This window comes from Bombina bombina, chromosome 5 (genome assembly GCF_027579735.1).
Source record: "Bombina bombina isolate aBomBom1 chromosome 5, aBomBom1.pri, whole genome shotgun sequence".
In the NCBI taxonomy this organism is placed as follows: domain Eukaryota; kingdom Metazoa; phylum Chordata; class Amphibia; order Anura; family Bombinatoridae; genus Bombina; species Bombina bombina.
Window position 1 is genome coordinate 494,151,942 of NC_069503.1, and position 17,711 is coordinate 494,169,652.

The window sequence follows — 17,711 nt, forward strand, 5'->3', positions numbered from 1 at the left end:
TACTCACAGTAGAGAATTTTCTTTTTGCATTTTTATGCACAATTAAATAAAAACACACGGCTAGATTTGGAGTTTGGCGGTAAAAGGGCTGTTAACGCTCCGCGGGCTTTTTTCTGGCCACACCATAAATTTAACTCTGGTATCGAGAGTTCAAACAAATGCTGCGTTAGGCTCCAAAAAAGGAGCGTAGAGCATTTTTACCGCAAATGCAACTCTCGATACCAGAGTTGCTTACGGACGCGGCCGGCCTCAAAAACGTGCTCGTGCACGATTCTCCCATAGGAAACAATGGGGCTGTTTGAGCTGAAAAAAAAACTAACACCTGCAAAAAAGCAGCGTTCAGCTCCTAACGCAGCCCCATTGTTTCCTATGGGGAAACACTTCCTACGTCTGCACCTAACACTCTAACATGTACCCCGAGTCTAAACACCCCTAACCTTACACTTATTAACCCCTAATCTGCCGCCCCCGCTATCGCTGACCCCTGCATTACACTTTTAACCCCTAATCTGCCGCTCCGTAAACCGCCGCCACCTACGTTATCCCTATGTACCCCTAATCTGCTGCCCTAACATCGCCGACCCCTATGTTATATTTATTAACCCCTAATCTGCCCCCCACAACGTCGCCGACACCTACCTACACTTATTAACCCCTAATCTGCCGAGCGGACCTGAGCGCTACTATAATAAAGTTATTAACCCCTAATCCGCCTCACTAACCCTATCATAAATAGTATTAACCCCTAATCTGCCCTCCCTAACATCGCCGACACCTACCTTCAATTATTAACCCCTAATCTGCCGACCGGAGCTCACCGCTATTCTAATAAATGTATTAACCCCTAAAGCTAAGTCTAACCCTAACACTAACACCCCCCTAAATTAAATATAATTTTTATCTAACGAAATAAATTAACTCTTATTAAATAAATGATTCCTATTTAAAGCTAAATACTTACCTGTAAAATAAATCCTAATATAGCTACAATATAAATTACATTTATATTATAGCTATTTTAGGATTAATATTTATTTTACAGGTAACTTTGTAATTATTTTAACCAGGTACAATAGCTATTAAATAGTTAAGAACTATTTAATAGTTACCTAGTTAAAATAATAACAAATTTACCTGTAAAATAAATCCTAACCTAAGATATAATTAAACCTAACACTACCCTATCAATAAAATAATTAAATCAACTACCTACAATTACCTACAATTAACCTAACACTACACTATCAATAAATTAATTAAACACAATTCCTACAAATAAATACAATTAAATAAACTAGCTAAAGTACAAAAAATATAAAAGAACTAAGTTACAGAAAATAAAAAAATATTTACAAACATAAGAAAAATATTACAACAATTTTAAACTAATTACACCTACTCTAAGCCCCCTAATAAAATAACAAAGACCCCCAAAATAAAAAATTCCCTACCCTATTCTAAATTTAAAAAGTTACAAGCTCTTTTACCTTACCAGCCCTGAACAGGGCCCTTTGCGGGGCATGCCCCAAGAAGTTCAGCTCTTTTGCCTGTAAAAGAAAACATACAATACCCCCCCCCAACATTACAACCCACCACCCACATACCCCTAATCTAACCCAAACCCCCCTTAAATAAACCTAACACTAAGCCCCTGATGATCTTCCTACCTTGTCTTCACCATGCCAGGTTCACCGATCCGTCCTGGCTCCAAGATCTTCATCCAACCCAAGCGGGGGCTAGACATCCACTGAAGAAGTCCAGAAGAGGGTCCAAAGTCTTCCTCCTATCCGGCAAGAAGAGGACATCCGGACCGGCAAACATCTTCTCCAAGCGGCATCTTCTATGTTCTTCCATCCGATGACGACCGGCTCCATCTTGAAGACCTCCAGCGCGGATCCATCCTCTTCTTCCGACGACTAGACGAATGACGGTTCCTTTAAGGGACGTCATCCAAGATGGCGTCCCTCGAATTCCGATTGGCTGATAGGATTCTATCAGCCAATCGGAATTAAGGTAGGAATTTTCTGATTGGCTGATGGAATCAGCCAATCAGAATCAAGTTCAATCCGATTGGCTGATCCAATCAGCCAATCAGATTGAGCTCGCATTGTATTGGCTGATCGGAACAGCCAATAGAATGCGAGCTCAATCTGATTGGCTGATTGGATCAGCCAATCGGATTGAACTTGATTCTGATTGGCTGATTCCATCAGCCAATCAGAAAATTCCTACCTTAATTCCGATTGGCTGATAGAATCCTATCAGCCAATCGGAATTCGAGGGACGCCATCTTGGATGACGTCCCTTAAAGGAACCGTCATTCGTCGTCTAGTCGTCGGAAGAAGAGGATGGATCCGCGCTGGAGGTCTTCAAGATGGAGCCGGTCGTCATCGGATGGAAGAACATAGAAGATGCCGCTTGGAGAAGATGTTTGCCGGTCCGGATGTCCTCTTCTTGCCGGATAGGAGGAAGACTTTGGACCCTCTTCTGGACTTCTTCAGTGGATGTCTAGCCCCCGCTTGGGTTGGATGAAGATCTTGGAGCCAGGACGGATCGGTGAACCTGGCATGGTGAAGACAAGGTAGGAAGATCATCAGGGGCTTAGTGTTAGGTTTATTTAAGGGGGGTTTGGGTTAGATTAGGGGTATGTGGGTGGTGGGTTGTAATGTTGGGGGGGGGGGGTATTGTATGTTTTCTTTTACAGGCAAAAGAGCTGAAATTCTTGGGGCATGCCCCGCAAAGGGCCCTGTTCAGGGCTGGTAAGGTAAAAGAGCTTGTAACTTTTTAAATTTAGAATAGGGTAGGGAATTTTTTATTTTGGGGGTCTTTGTTATTTTATTAGGGGGCTTAGAGTAGGTGTAATTAGTTTAAAATTGTTGTAATATTTTTCTTATGTTTGTAAATATTTTTTTATTTTCTGTAACTTAGTTCTTTTTTATTTTTTGTACTTTAGATAGTTTATTTAATTGTATTTATTTGTAGCAATTGTGTTTAATTAATTTATTGATAGTGTAGTGTTAGGTTAATTGTAGGTAATTGTAGGTAGTTGATTTAATTATTTTATTGATAGGGTAGTGTTAGGTTTAATTATATCTTAGGTTAGGATTTATTTTACAGGTAAATTTGTTATTATTTTAACTAGGTAACTATTAAATAGTTCTTAACTATTTAATAGCTATTGTACCTGGTTAAAATAATTACAAAGTTACCTGTAAAATAAATATTAATCCTAAAATAGCTATAATATAAATGTAATTTATATTGTAGCTATATTAGGATTTATTTTACAGGTAAGTATTTAGCTTTAAATAGGAATCATTTATTTAATAAGAGTTAATTTATTTCGTTAGATAAAAATTATATTTAATTTAGGGGGGTGTTAGTGTTAGGGTTAGACTTAGCTTTAGGGGTTAATACATTTATTAGAATAGCGGTGAGCTCCGGTCGGCAGATTAGGGGTTAATAATTGAAGGTAGGTGTCGGCGATGTTAGGGAGGGCAGATTAGGGGTTAATACTATTTATGATAGGGTTAGTGAGGCGGATTAGGGGTTAATAACTTTATTATAGTAGCGCTCAGGTCCGCTCGGCAGATTAGGGGTTAATAAGTGTAGGTAGGTGTCGGCGACGTTGTGGGGGGCAGATTAGGGGTTAATAAATATAACATAGGGGTCGGCGATGTTAGGGGCAGAAGATTAGGGGTACATAGGGATAACGTAGGTGGCGGCGATTTGCGGTCGGAAGATTAGGGGTTAATTATTTTAAGTAGCTTGCGGCGACGTTGTGTGGGGCAAGTTAGGGGTTAATAAATATAATATAGGGGTCGGCGGGGTTAGGGGCAGCAGATTAGGGGTACATAAGTATAACGTAGGTGGCGGTCGGCAGATTAGGGGTTAAAAATTTTAATCCAGTGGCGGCGATGTGGGGGGACCTCGGTTTAGGGGTACATAGGTAGTTTATGGGTGTTAGTGTAGTTTAGGGTACAGTAGTTAAGAGCTTTATGAACCGGCGTTAGCCAGAAAGCTCTTAACTCCTGCTTTTTTCAGGCGGCTGGAATCTTGTCGTTAGAGCTCTAACGCTCACTGCAGAAACGACTCTAAATACCAGCGTTAGAAAGATCCCATTGAAAAGATAGGCTACGCAAATGGCGTAGGGGGATCTGCGGTATGGAAAAGTCGCGGCTGTAAAGTGAGCGTTAGACCCTTTAATCACTGACTCCAAATACCAGCGGGCGGCCAAAACCAGCGTTAGGAGCCTCTAACGCTGGTTTTGACGGCTACCGCCGAACTCTAAATCTAGGCCACATTAATTTTAAAAAAATACTGCTATGTCCCTATAATAAATTAATCTTCAAAAGGTACACAGCTGCATGATATGATATAATCTACAAAATCATATATTTATATACTCATATTAGAATTTCAATAAGAATTTGGGATTTACCCCAGAAAAATATTATTTTTTTGGGGAAATAAATTAATTGTAAATAGCAGATGTTTAAAGATTAACCCATGCTTTTCATATAGAAAAAAGAGACTTTTAATAGCATAAATAAGTGCTGAAATCATGTAGTTTTCGGAGGTCTGCTGTATGATTTAAACAATAAAAGGGCTTTAGGAAAATAGAAAATAAATATTACAGAGGTAGCTTATGTGTTTACACTACTACACAGCACCATCTCCTGGTTTTCACAGAGTTTCAATAGCCTCTTTTGATAATAGATATTTACTATTGTTGGCAGATGTTACAGAATGAAATTGATTATTTTAACTAATACAATTCAACATGTGCATCAAATACTAAGTTCCTACATCTGTAAATATTAATTTTGTATTGCTATATACATGGAATATAGCTAAAGGTATTACAATATAATACCAGTCACCAGCTATTCTTCAGATTTTAATTTAAAGTACAAAATAATAGAACCATCAAAAATGATTGCAAGTAAAATCAAATTAAAATTACAGACACAAACAAAAATATATTTTAAATGTCTGAACAAATAAAATAAAAAGCTGTAAATATCCCTGTGGTGTAAATTTAAGTATGAATGTCAACAAATCTTAACAGCAGTCTAGCAAGCAAACAAATAATAACTTTATTAAGTCATCTTCCTTTCCTTTCCAAAATAGTAATAACTTAATTTTATATTTATATATATATATATATATATATATATATATATATATATATATATATATATATATATATATATATATATATATTTTTTATATATATATATATATATATATATATATATATATATATATATATATATATATATATATATATATATATATATTGTTTTAATGTATTTTCTTACAATTATATTTTGGAAATCTGTATTTAACAGAATGTCAATCCTTAGCTAAACAATGAAGAAAAAAAAAGAAAATTTATGCTTACCTGATAAATGTATTTCTTTCTTGACACAGTGAGTCCACGGATCATCATAATTACTGTTGGGAATATCACTCCTGGCCAGCAAAAGGAGGCAAAGAGCACCACAGCAAAGCTGTTAAATACCACTCCCCTACCTACAAACCCCAGTCATTCGACCAAAGGGAAAAGAAGAAAGGAAGTAATATAAGGTGCAGAGGTGCCTGAGGTTTATGAAAAAAATAACTGAAAAATACAGGGCAGGCCGTGTCAAGAAAGAAAGAAATTGATCAGGTAAGCATAAATTTTATTTTCTTTCTAATGACATGGTGAGTCCACGGATCATCATAATTTTGGGAACCAATACACAAGCTAAAGGACACAGATGATAAGGCAGGGACAAGACAGGGAACCTAAACAGAAAGCACCACTGCTTGAAAACCCTTTCTCTCAAAAAGGCCTTAGCCGAGGCAAAAGAATGAAATTTATAAAATCTTATTTAAAATGTATGTAAAGAGGATCAAGTTGCAGCCTTGTCAAACTGTTCCACAGAAGCCACATTTTTGAAGACCCAGGAATAAAAAACAGCCCTCTTGGAATGAGCCGTGATTATCTCAGGAGACTGCTGTCCAGCAGTTTCATAGGCCAAGCGAATTATACTCTTCTGCCAGAAAGAAAGAAAAGTAGCCATAGCTTTTTGACCCTTGCGTTTCCCAGAGAAAATGACAAAACAAAAGACTGGCGAAAATCCTTAGTCGCCTGCAAATAGAAGTTTAACGCACGCACTACATCTAGGTTCTGCAACAAACGCTCCTTATGAGAAAAAGGATTAGGACACAAAGAAGGAACAACAAATTCCTGATTAAAATTCCTATCCGAAAACACTTTAGGAAGGAAAACTAACTAGAATATAGAACCACCTTATCAGGATGAAGGATAAGATAAGGGGAATCACACGGCAATGGCGTGAGTTCAGAGACTCCCTGAGAAGAAGAAATGGCAAAAAGAAACAAAAACATTCAAAAATAACATCTCAATATCTAAGGAATGCATAGACTCAAACGGAGTCTGTAGAAAAACTTGAAAAAACAAGGAAAAACTCCAGGGAGGAGTAACAGGTTTAAAAACAGACCTGATTCTGACTACGGCCTGACAAAAAGATTGCACATCCAGCACATCCACTAGACGCTTATGCAACAAGAGGAAGGACAAAATCCTAGAATCCTGACTCTACTCCACAAGAAAACCTTGGACTCATACCAGTACAGATATTTACACCATATTTTATGGTAAATCCTTCTAGTCACAGACTTACATGCCTGGATCAAAGTCTCAATGACAGACTCTGAGAACCCACGCTTAGATAAAATAAAGTGTTTAACCTCCAAGCAGTCAGCTTCAGAGGAGATTTGGATGAAGGTAAAGACCCTGAAACAGAAAACCCCTCCTCAGAGGGAGTTTCCACTAGTGATGTCCCGAACTGTTCGCCCGCAAACGGTTCCCAGCGAACATAGCTTGTTCGCGTTCACGTCTGCGGGTGAACACATGGCGATGTTCGATCCGCCCCTATGTGTCATCATTGAGGAAACTTTGACCCTGTATGTCACAGCCGTCTGACACATTACAGCCAATCAACATCAGACACTCCCTCACAGACCCTCCCAGCTACTCGGAATCCGCCATTTTAGACTCATAACGACCTTGCTTTCTTAATGAGAGGACGTGTTGTGTTTTTGCTCCTGACATTAATAGGAAAAACATAGCTAGGCTAGTGTATTTAGTGTCCACTACAGTCCATAAGGATTCCACTCATCTCTGCTGCAAGGACAGCACCCCAAAAAGCCCTTTTTAGGGCTATATTTCATGCCGTTTTTTTTTTTTTTCCTATTTTTTTTATTAGCATTTGCCTGGCTTTCAGCCTGTGTGTTTAAGGCTCACAGCATATGCTGTGATTACTGCCACCACTGATATCTCCCTAACAACATTAGTTTAAATTTAACTAACCAAAAATTTTAATTATTTTGCTAGTGTAATTTTTTTTCATTTTCTATCAGGCCTGTGTCACACAGCATATACTCTGGTTCATTGCTCTGTGCCAGCCACCAGTGTTAATATCCGTTTATAACATTATTTTAAATTTAAAAAAAAAAAAAAAAAAAAATTTTGCTAGTGTAATCTAATTACATTTTCTATCAGGCCTGTGCCTGTCAGGCTCAACAGCATTAATATACCTAATTTTTTTTCAGTCTTTTGGTTAAATGGTCTGTGCCAGGCAGCCACCACTCATATCTTCTTCACCTTAATTTAACTATAAAAAAAAAAAGTTTAATTTTTTTTGATAGTGTAATCTAATATAATTTCCTATCAGGCCTGTGTGTTTTGCTGACATACAGAGCCTACTGTGTTTACTTGCTGCCCTCCCTAGTCTATGAGCCACGACTCATATGTGTTTAACCTTTTTTTAATTCCCCCCCATAAAAATAATTTAAATCATTTTTCTAGTGTAATCTAATAGTATTTTCTATCAGGCGTGTGTGTTTATCTGACTTACAGATCCTACTTTTTTTAAAAGCTTCCCTTCCAAGGCTATCAGCCACGACTCATATGTATGTGCTTAACCTTTTTCTTTAAATTGCCAAAAAAAGTATTTAAATCATTATGCTAGTGTAATCTAGTTTTTATTTTCTATCAGGCCTGTGTCTAACTGTCTATCTGACTTACACAGCATACTGTTGTTAATTGCTGCCCTACGTAGCAGCCAGCCAGTGCGACCACTCATATGTGCATTGCACTTCTTAAAATTATTTTAATATTAAAATCTAAAATTTTAAAATATTTTTCTAGTGTAATCTAACTTAATTTTCTATCAGGCCTGTGTTTTTGTCACTTACACAGCATACTGTGTTAAATTGCTGCCCTACCTACCATCCACGACTCATATCTGCCAGCCTGTGTGCCAGGCCGAACTAGCCAATTAGTGGAACCAATCATAATTCTTGTAACAGTATCAAAAAAATTAAAATTCATAATTGTTTGGAGTGCAAATATTCAGTCTACTAGTGCCATTGAAGTGCCAATCACAAACTAGCTAATTAGTGCCACCAATTCTAGTTGTTGTAAAAGTATTGTTAATCTTTAAAATTCCAAATTGATCGCTTGTGATTCATCAGTTTGCTCGTGCCATTGAATTGCACTTTCCTCCTGCCTGCCAGCGTGTTTTCCAGGCCCAACTAGCCAATTAGTGGCACCAATCATAAATCTTGTAACAGTATCTAAAAATTAAAAAATCTCCTAGTGCCATTGAATTGCATTTTCCTCCTGCCTGCCAGCCTGTGTGCCAGGCCGACTTTCAAAATATTTACACCAATCATATTTGTTGTCACAGTATTTGTAATAATTAAAAATTAAAATTTTTTGGTAATTGTTGTTCTGAATCCTCAGTTTGCTTGTGCCATTGAATTGCACTTTCCTCCTGCCTTGCAGCCTGTGTGCCAGGCCCACCTAACCAATTATTGCCAGCAATCATATTTCTTTTAACAGTATTGCAAAAATTGTCAATCATCACTGTTTTGACTGTCAATATTCAGTCTCCTAGTGTCCTTGAATTGCATTTACCTCCTGCCTTGCAGCCTGTGTGCCAGGCCGTCTTGCCAACTATTTACACCAATCATAATTGTTGTCACAGTATAGTTACTAATTAAAATTTAAAATTTTTTGATTGTTGATCTTAATCCTCAGTTTGCTTGTGCCATTGAATTGCACTTTTCTACTGCCTTCCAAGCCTGTGTGCCAGGCCTACTTTCAAAATATTTACACCAATCATATTTGTTGTCACAGTATTCTTAATAATTACAAATTAAAATTTTTGGTAATTGTTGTTCTGAATCCTCAGTTTGCTTGTGCCATAGAATTGCACTTTCCTCCTGCCTGCCAGCCTTTTTTCCAGGCCCAACTAGCCAATTAGTGGCACCAATCATAATTCTTGTAACAGTATATAAAGAGATGAAAGTGCTAAGAATAGTACTACTTGAAACAACCGAGTTAGCCATGGGTGTTAATCCAAGACCGCTTGGATTTATTTTTGTTTTGGGTGCGGCTAATCATGCAGGCCATATAGAGCTGCCACCATTCGGTGTTGTATCAGCTTTTAAAATAATAAGAACTGTACTATCAAAATACAGCCAATGAAGGGCCTATGAAGACTAAGCAAAGGTTGGATTGTAGTATTTTGTTCGGCTAATCATGATGGCCATGTAGACCACCCGTAACAGGGATGAAAGTGCTAAGAATAGTACTAATTGAAACAACCGAGTTAGCCATGGGTGTTAGTCTAAGACCACTCTGCTTTTTTTTGGGTTTGGGTGCAGCTAATCATGAAGGCCAGATAGACCTGCCACCATTTGGTGTTGTAACAGGTATTAAACTGCAAAGAACAGTACTACTAAACACAACCTACTTACCATGGGTCCCAGAGCATATGTTTGGTTATTATATTTTGTAAGGGTAATCATGCAGGCCATATAGACCTCCACCGATAGGGTGAGTATGAGTAACAGCTATTAAAATGCTAAGGACATTACTAATTTACACAACATATTTACCATGGGTCGCAGACAAAGAGCAGATGTCTTATTATTATATTTTGTATGGGTAATCATCCAGGCCATATAGACCTCACCAAATAGGGGGAGTTACAGAGATTAAAGTGCTAAGAATGGTAGTACTTAAAACACAACCTAGTTAAAATGGGTACCAGACCGCATGTCTTATTATTAGATTTTTTCAGGGTAATCAGGCAGGCCATATAGACCACCCCCGATAGGGGGGGGGGGTAACAGGGATTAAAGTGCTAAGAAAAGTACTAATTAATACAAGCTAGTTATCATGGGTCCAACACAGTGTGTCTTGATGTTATACTTTGTCAGGGTAATCATGCAGGCCAAATAGACCTCCCTTGATAGGGGGAGTAACAGGGATTACAGTTATAAGAATAGTACTACTTAAACACAACCTAATTACCATGGGTCCAAGACCAGATGTTTTCTTATTATACTTTGTCAGGCTAATCATGCAGGCCATATAGAGCTCCAACAAAAGGGGGGGTAAGAGGGATTCAAGTGATAAGAAAAGTTTTACTTAACACAACAAAATTACCGTAACCCTTACACTACCTGATAGATACGACATCATAACTGATGTTTTAAAGCACGTTACTGCAAACAATTTGGGAATGTTAGTTGATTTAGGCCCTTTATGGGTTAAAAGCAGACTCTGCATAAACTATGTAATTTTCCATGGGAGTTTTGCCATGGATCCCCCTCCAGCATGCCACAATCCAGGTGTTAGTACCCTTGAAACAACTTTTCCATCACTATTGTGGCCAGAAAGAGTCCTTGTAGGTTTTAAAGTTCGCCTGCCTATTGAAGTCAATGGCGGTTCGCGCGGTTCACGGGTTCGCGAACAATACCGGAAGTTCGAGTCCGCCGTTCGCAAACCAAAAATTTTAGGTTCGCGACATCACTAGTTTCCACTGCACCACCAGCGCATCTATCAGGACGGCCTATGGATCCCTTGACCTTGAACCGTACCTCAGAAGCTTGGTATTCTGCCGAAATGCCATGGTATCTAGCTCTGGCCGCCGCCATTTGAGAATAAAACTGTAAAACACCTCCGGACGGAGTTCCCACTCCCCGGAATTAGAAGGCTGTCTGCTCAAAAAATCTGCTTCCCAATTGTCCATTCCTGGAATATGGATCACAGAAAGACAGCAATTGTGGGTCTCCACCCACTGAATAATCTGGGATACCTCTGACACTGCCAAGGAACCCCAAGTTCCTTCCTGGTGGGTGATGAAAGCCACTAAAGATAAGTTGTTTGACCGGAACCTGATAAACCAGGATAAGTTAACTGAGACCAGGCCAGTAGAGCATTGAAGATCACGCTTAGCTTCAAGATGTTTATGGGGAGGATTGCCTCCTCCAGAGTCCAAAGACCCTGAGCCTTTAATGAACCCCAGGCTGCTCCCCATCCCAGCAGACTGGCATCCATGGTCACAATCACCCAGGTAGATCTGCAGAAGCATGTTCCCTGGGAGAAGTGTTCCTGAAATAACCACCACAGAAGAGATTCTCTTGTCATGTGATCTAGATCTCTTCATGCAGAAAGATCCACATAGTCTCACCTGAGCACGCATAACTGCAGAGGTCAGAGATGGAACCGAGTGAACAGAATGATGTCCATGGCAGTTACCATCAGACCAAATACCTCCATACATTGAGCCACTAACGGCCAAGGAGAGGACTAAAGGACAAGGCAAAAGTTAAAGATCCTTGTTTTTCTGACCTCTGTCAGAAATATCTTCATTAATAGGGAATCTAATTATGCTCCCCAAGAACACTACTCTTGTAGCTGGAACTAAGGAAATTTTTCCCAGAATCACCTTCCATCCATGGGACCGAAGGAAAGACAACAAGGTCTCCGTATGAGAGATTGCTTGTTGGAAAGACTGCACCTGAACTAGAATGTCGTCCAGATATGGCGCCACTGTAATGCCCCACCAGAGCTCCCAGGACCTTTGAGAAAAGTCTAGGAGCTGTGACAAGGTCGAATGGAAGAGCCACAAACTGAAAGTGCTTGTCTAGAAAAACGAATCGCAGAAACTTTAGATGATCCCTGTGGATGGGAACATGAAGGTATGCATCCTTTAGGTCTATGGTTGACAAGAACTAACCCTCTTGAACCAAGGGAAGAATGGAATGAATAGCTTCCATCTTGAAGGACGGTACTCTGAGAAACTTGGTCTAAAATAGGTCTGAAAGTTCCCTCCTTTTCAGGAACCATGAACGTATTGGAGTAGAATCCCTGTTCCTAAATGGAACTGGAACAATCACTCCCAGGGTGGAAAAAACCCGGACACAACGGAAGAATGCCTCTCTATATATCTGGTCTACAGATAATCTTGAGAAGAGGAATCTGTCCCTGAGAGGAAAAGTCTTGAACTCTAGTTTTTACCCCTGGGATACAATGTCTACCACCCAGGGATCCAGAAAATCCCAAACCAAGGCCTAAGCTAATAAAGAAATTTTGCCCCCTACTGGATCTGCTCCCAGATCGGGGGCAGGCCCTTCATGCTGACTTTGAATCATTTGCGGGCTTCTTAGATTGCTTCCCCTTGTTCCAAGACAGGAAGGCTTGGTTCCTGCTTGGAAGAGGGGGGGGGGTGGCTTACCTTTAAAGTCTTGAAAAGAATGAAAATTACTCTGATGTCTTTTCTGACTATTCCTCTTATCCTGAGAGAGGAAATTACCTTTTCCTCCTGAAATATCAGAAATAATTTCGGCCAAGCCATCCCAAACAAGGTCTAACCCTTATAGGGAATCCCCAAAAGTTTGGACTTAAATGAAACATCCGCAAGCCAGTACAGCAAAGCCAGAAATCTTTGCTCCCAACTTGATGACCTATATGGAAGAATCTGTGATAAAGAAAATGACCAACTTAAGAGCCTTAATCCTATCCTGGATTTCCTCAAGAGGAGTATCTGTCTGAATAGAACCAGACAACGAACCAAACTAGTAGGCTGCCGCGCTGGTGACAGTAGCAATACAGGGAGTGCAGAATTATTAGGCAAGTTGTATTTTTGAGGATTAATTTTATTATTGAACAACAACCATGTTCTCAATGAACCCAAAAAACTCATTAATATCAAAGCTGAATAGTTTTGGAAGTAGTTTTTAGTTTGTTTTTAGTTATAGCTATTTTAGGGGGATATCTGTGTGTGCAGGTGACTATTACTGTGCATAATTATTAGGCAACTTAACAAAAAACAAATATATACCCATTTCAATTATTTATTTTTACCAGTGAAACCAATATAACATCTCAACATTCACAAATATACATTTCTGACATTCAAAAACAAAACAAAAACAAATCAGTGACCAATATAGCCACCTTTCTTTGCAAGGACACTCAAAAGCCTGCCATCCATGGATTCTGTCAGTGTTTTGATCTGTTCACCATCAACATTGCGTGCAGCAGCAACCACAGCCTCCCAGACACTGTTCAGAGAGGTGTACTGTTTTCCCTCCTTGTAAATCTCACATTTGATGATGGACCACAGGTTCTCAATGGGGTTCAGATCACGTGAACAAGGAGGCCATGTCATTCGATTTTCTTCTTTTATACCCTTTCTTGCCAGCCACGCTGTGGAGTACTTGGACGCGTGTGATGGAGCATTGTCCTGCATGAAAATCATGTTTTTCTTGAAGGATGCAGACTTCTTCCTGTACCACTGCTTGAAGAAGGTGTCTTCCAGAAACTGGCAGTAGGATTGGGAGTTGAGCTTGACTCCATCCTCAACCTGAAAAGGCCCCACAAGCTCATCTTTGATGATACCAGCCCAAACCAGTACTCCACCTCCACCTTGCTGGCGTCTGAGTCGGACTGGAGCTCTCTGCCCTTTACCAATCCAGCCACGGGCCCATCCATCCGGCCCATCAAGACTCACTCTCATTTCATCAGTCCATAAAACCTTAGAAAAATCAGTCTTGAGATATTTCTTGGCCCAGTCTTGACGTTTCAGCTTGTGTGTCTTGTTCAGTGGTGGTCGTCTTTCAGCCTTTCTTACCTTGGCCATGTCTCTGAGTATTGCACACCTTGTGCTTTTGGGCACTCCAGTGATGTTGCACCTCTGAAATATGGCCAAACTGGTGGCAAGTGGCATCTTGGCAGCTGCACGCTTGACTTTTCTCAGTTCATGGGCAGTTATTTTGCGCCTTGGTTTTTCCACATGCTTCTTGCGACCCTGTTGACTATTTTGAATGAAACGCTTGATTGTTCGATGATCACGCTTCAGAAGCTTTGCAATTTTAAGAGTGCTGCATCCCTCTGCAAGATATCTCACTATTTTTGACTTTTCTGAACCTGTCAAGTCCTTCTTTTGACCCATTTTGCCAAAGGAAAGGAAGTTGCCTAATAATTATGCACACCTGATATAGGGTGTTGATGTCATTAGACCACACCCCTTCTCATTACAGAGATGCACATCACCTAATATGCTTAATTGGTAGTAGGCTTTCAAGCCTATACAGCTTGGAGTAAGACAACATGCATAAAGAGGATGATGTGGTCAAAATACTCATTTGCCTAATAATTCTGCACTCCCTGTACACACCGCAGACTGCCATAGCAGACCCTGGTGAACATACCTCCAACTTCTTATCCATAGGATCCTTAAAGGAACAGCTATCCTCTATGTAAATTGGGGATGGAGAAAAAAAATACCAAGTCTCTCCCACTGCAAAAATCACTGTATCATAGTCTGGTTAAGGAAATACCTCCACGGCGGAGGAAATAACTCAGTACTTGTTCATTCTACTAGACTTCATAGGATTGACTACAACAGACGTATCGGAGTCATCCAAAGTAGCCAAAACCTCCTCAAGTAACAGATGGAGGTGCTGCAGCTAAAAACTGAAGAATACAACTTCAGCAACAGAAAAAGGAATTACACTGTCTGAATCAGAGATTCTACCCTCAGACGCTATCAAAGTGTCTTCCTCCTCAGACTTCTGAGAGGAAGCACCTTGAGTAGCCACAACAGGATCAGAAACCTTGCTCACTGATTCTTTAAATATCCTCTTGCGCTTTCCCTGCAGCATAGGAAAAACCAACAGCACCCCAGATACCGCAGAGAATACGTGGGAAGCAATATCTTACAAGGCAACTCCAGATGGAGCATGAGAGGAAACGCAGGACACTGCATGTGTGGACGAAAAAGGTTGGGACGCTTGAGGAGAAGCCGCAACATATCTAGTGCAGGAGACCCCTAATAAGCATCCACCCTAGTAAATGATGGCTCAGGCTCAAAAAGCTTATCCCTATAACACAATGTTCTACAATACATGAAGAACAAAAAATGGATTGGTGGTTCCACCTGGAGTCGAAACACAAGCTACATGTACATATTGAGAGGAATAAATAATTAATTAATAATTAATAAATAATAAAAACTGCATTTAATTTCCCCTGGAAAATAACACTGCACAAAAACGATGCTGTCTCTTTAAATTTTTATATTTGATAAAAAAAAAACTTAACTACGGAGCAGCATGATAAACCCCCAGACAGTCTCTACACCTCAGCTATTATGCTGAGGTGCCTACCTTCTCTGCTAGATGCAGACAAACTGTAAAACAAACGATCCGGTGTTCAATCCGGAACTGCCCATCAAACTGCTATGCGATCGTAGATTCACTTGCGCAATCCCTAGCAGAGCCGCAACTAACAAACTACTCTATTCTGGAACTAACAGGAATAGTCCGGAAGGCGCGCAAAACCAGCCTTGCAACCTCTGAAGGAACCTGCCTCCTTAGTCATTGGTGTTCCCGGAAGAAGTGCTCAACAGAGGGAAAAAACTATGTGCGCAACAAACACTGCACTAACATACCCAGTCCTTATCCGTGTGTTAACCGGATAAAAAGACAAATGCTGATCCCTTCAAAACTAATAAATAATAACCCATCCAGTCCTTGTCCGTGTTAACTGTTAAAAATAACGTCCCCTGCAGATTTAACTGCTGAAGTGCCATATTTTCCCTGTATAAAGAAAAATAAACTTGGCACTTACCTGAATATGCCACTGTCCGGTAGAAGGACAGCTCACCTGGTTTGACTGGTTTGAGAGGGGACCCTCCCTCACATGGACCTGTGGAAAAAACAGAATTTATGTTTACCTGATAAATTTCTTTCTCCTACGGTGTGTCCGGTCAACGGCTTCATCCTTACTTGTGGGAATATTCTCTTCCCTAACAGGAAATGGCAAAGAGAGCACAGCAAAAGCTGTCCATATAGCTCCCCCTGGCTCCGCCCCCCAGTCATTCGACCGACGGTTAGGAGAAAAAGGAGAAACCATAGGGTGCCGTGGTGACTGTAGTGTACAGAAACAAAAAAAATTAAACCTGACTAAAAGCAAGGGCGGGCCGTGGACCGGACACACCGTAAGAGAAAGAAATTTACCAGGTAAACATAAATTCTGTTTTCTCCTACATTGGTGTGTCCGGTCCACGGCTTCATCCTTACTTGTGGGAACCAATACCAAAGCTTTAAGACACGGATGAAGGGAGGGAACAAGTCAGGTAACCTAAACGGAAGGCACCACAGCTTGCAACACCTTTCTCCCAAAAACAGCCTCCGAAGAAGCATAAGTATCGAATTTGTAAAATTTGGCAAAAGTATGCAGAGAAGACCAAGTCGCTGCCCTACAGATCTGATCAACAGAAGCCTCGTTCTTGAAGGCCCATGTGGAAGCCACAGCTCTAGTAGAGTGAGCTGTAATTCGTTCAGGAGGCTGCCGTCCGGCAGTCTCATAAGCCAATCGGATGATGCTTTTCAGCCAAAAAGAAAGAGAGGTAGCAGAGGCTTTCTGCCCTCTCCTCTTACCAGAATAAACGACAAACAAAGATGATGTTTGTCTGAAATCCTTTGTTGCTTCTAAATAGAATTTTAAAGCACGGACCACATCTAGGTTGTGTAACAAACGTTCTTTCTTTGAAACTGGATTCGGACATAGAGAAGGAACAACTATTTCCTGGTTAATATTTCTGTTGGAAACTACTTTTGGAAGAAAACCAGGATTGGTACGTAAAACTACCTTATCTGGACGGACTTCCGGTGGGTGGGCCAGAGGAGTAGCAGCGGGTGAGAGGAGCTCCGCACATAGCAGCAAGAAAAAAACATTTAAAATACTCATTTGGGCTGCCTTTCGCTGCTGCAATCCCTGTGCCCAACAAGAAATCCTAGGCAGACTTTGCTGCCCGGAGTGGAGGAGAAGTTTGGAGACCTCCATACTTTTTGAGAGAGCCGTATACCGCTCCACCACCGAAGTCGGCAACTCGGGAGAGGCGCTGAAACGGCACATTGCTAGCCTGCCACATCTGAGAAGGTGACAGGACCTGCTTGACACCGCTGGCTAGTAGCGTGACACAGAGGGAGGCCGCTCTCGTCGGAGAGTTACTGGCTACAGAGAAGACGCTGTCTGGACCCCATGTGGACTTTGGCTTCCACGCACTGGGCCGCCGCCGCAAGGACCACGAATCGCCCTAACCTGGGCACACTTAGATCACTCTGTCGGAGATAGGACCTGCAGTGCCCCGTACACATCACCGCCTGTACCAGATCGGCGGGGTCCATCAGAGGACAAGCTGCGCAGCAAGAACCAATTGGCGCGAAACCGGTCGCCATCTTGCAAGCGGGGCCTTCTTCTTTTCCCTGATACCGGGTGGAAACCTCAGAGAGCGGAGCTGGTAGAACGGAGCTGGTAAAGTAAAAGTTAA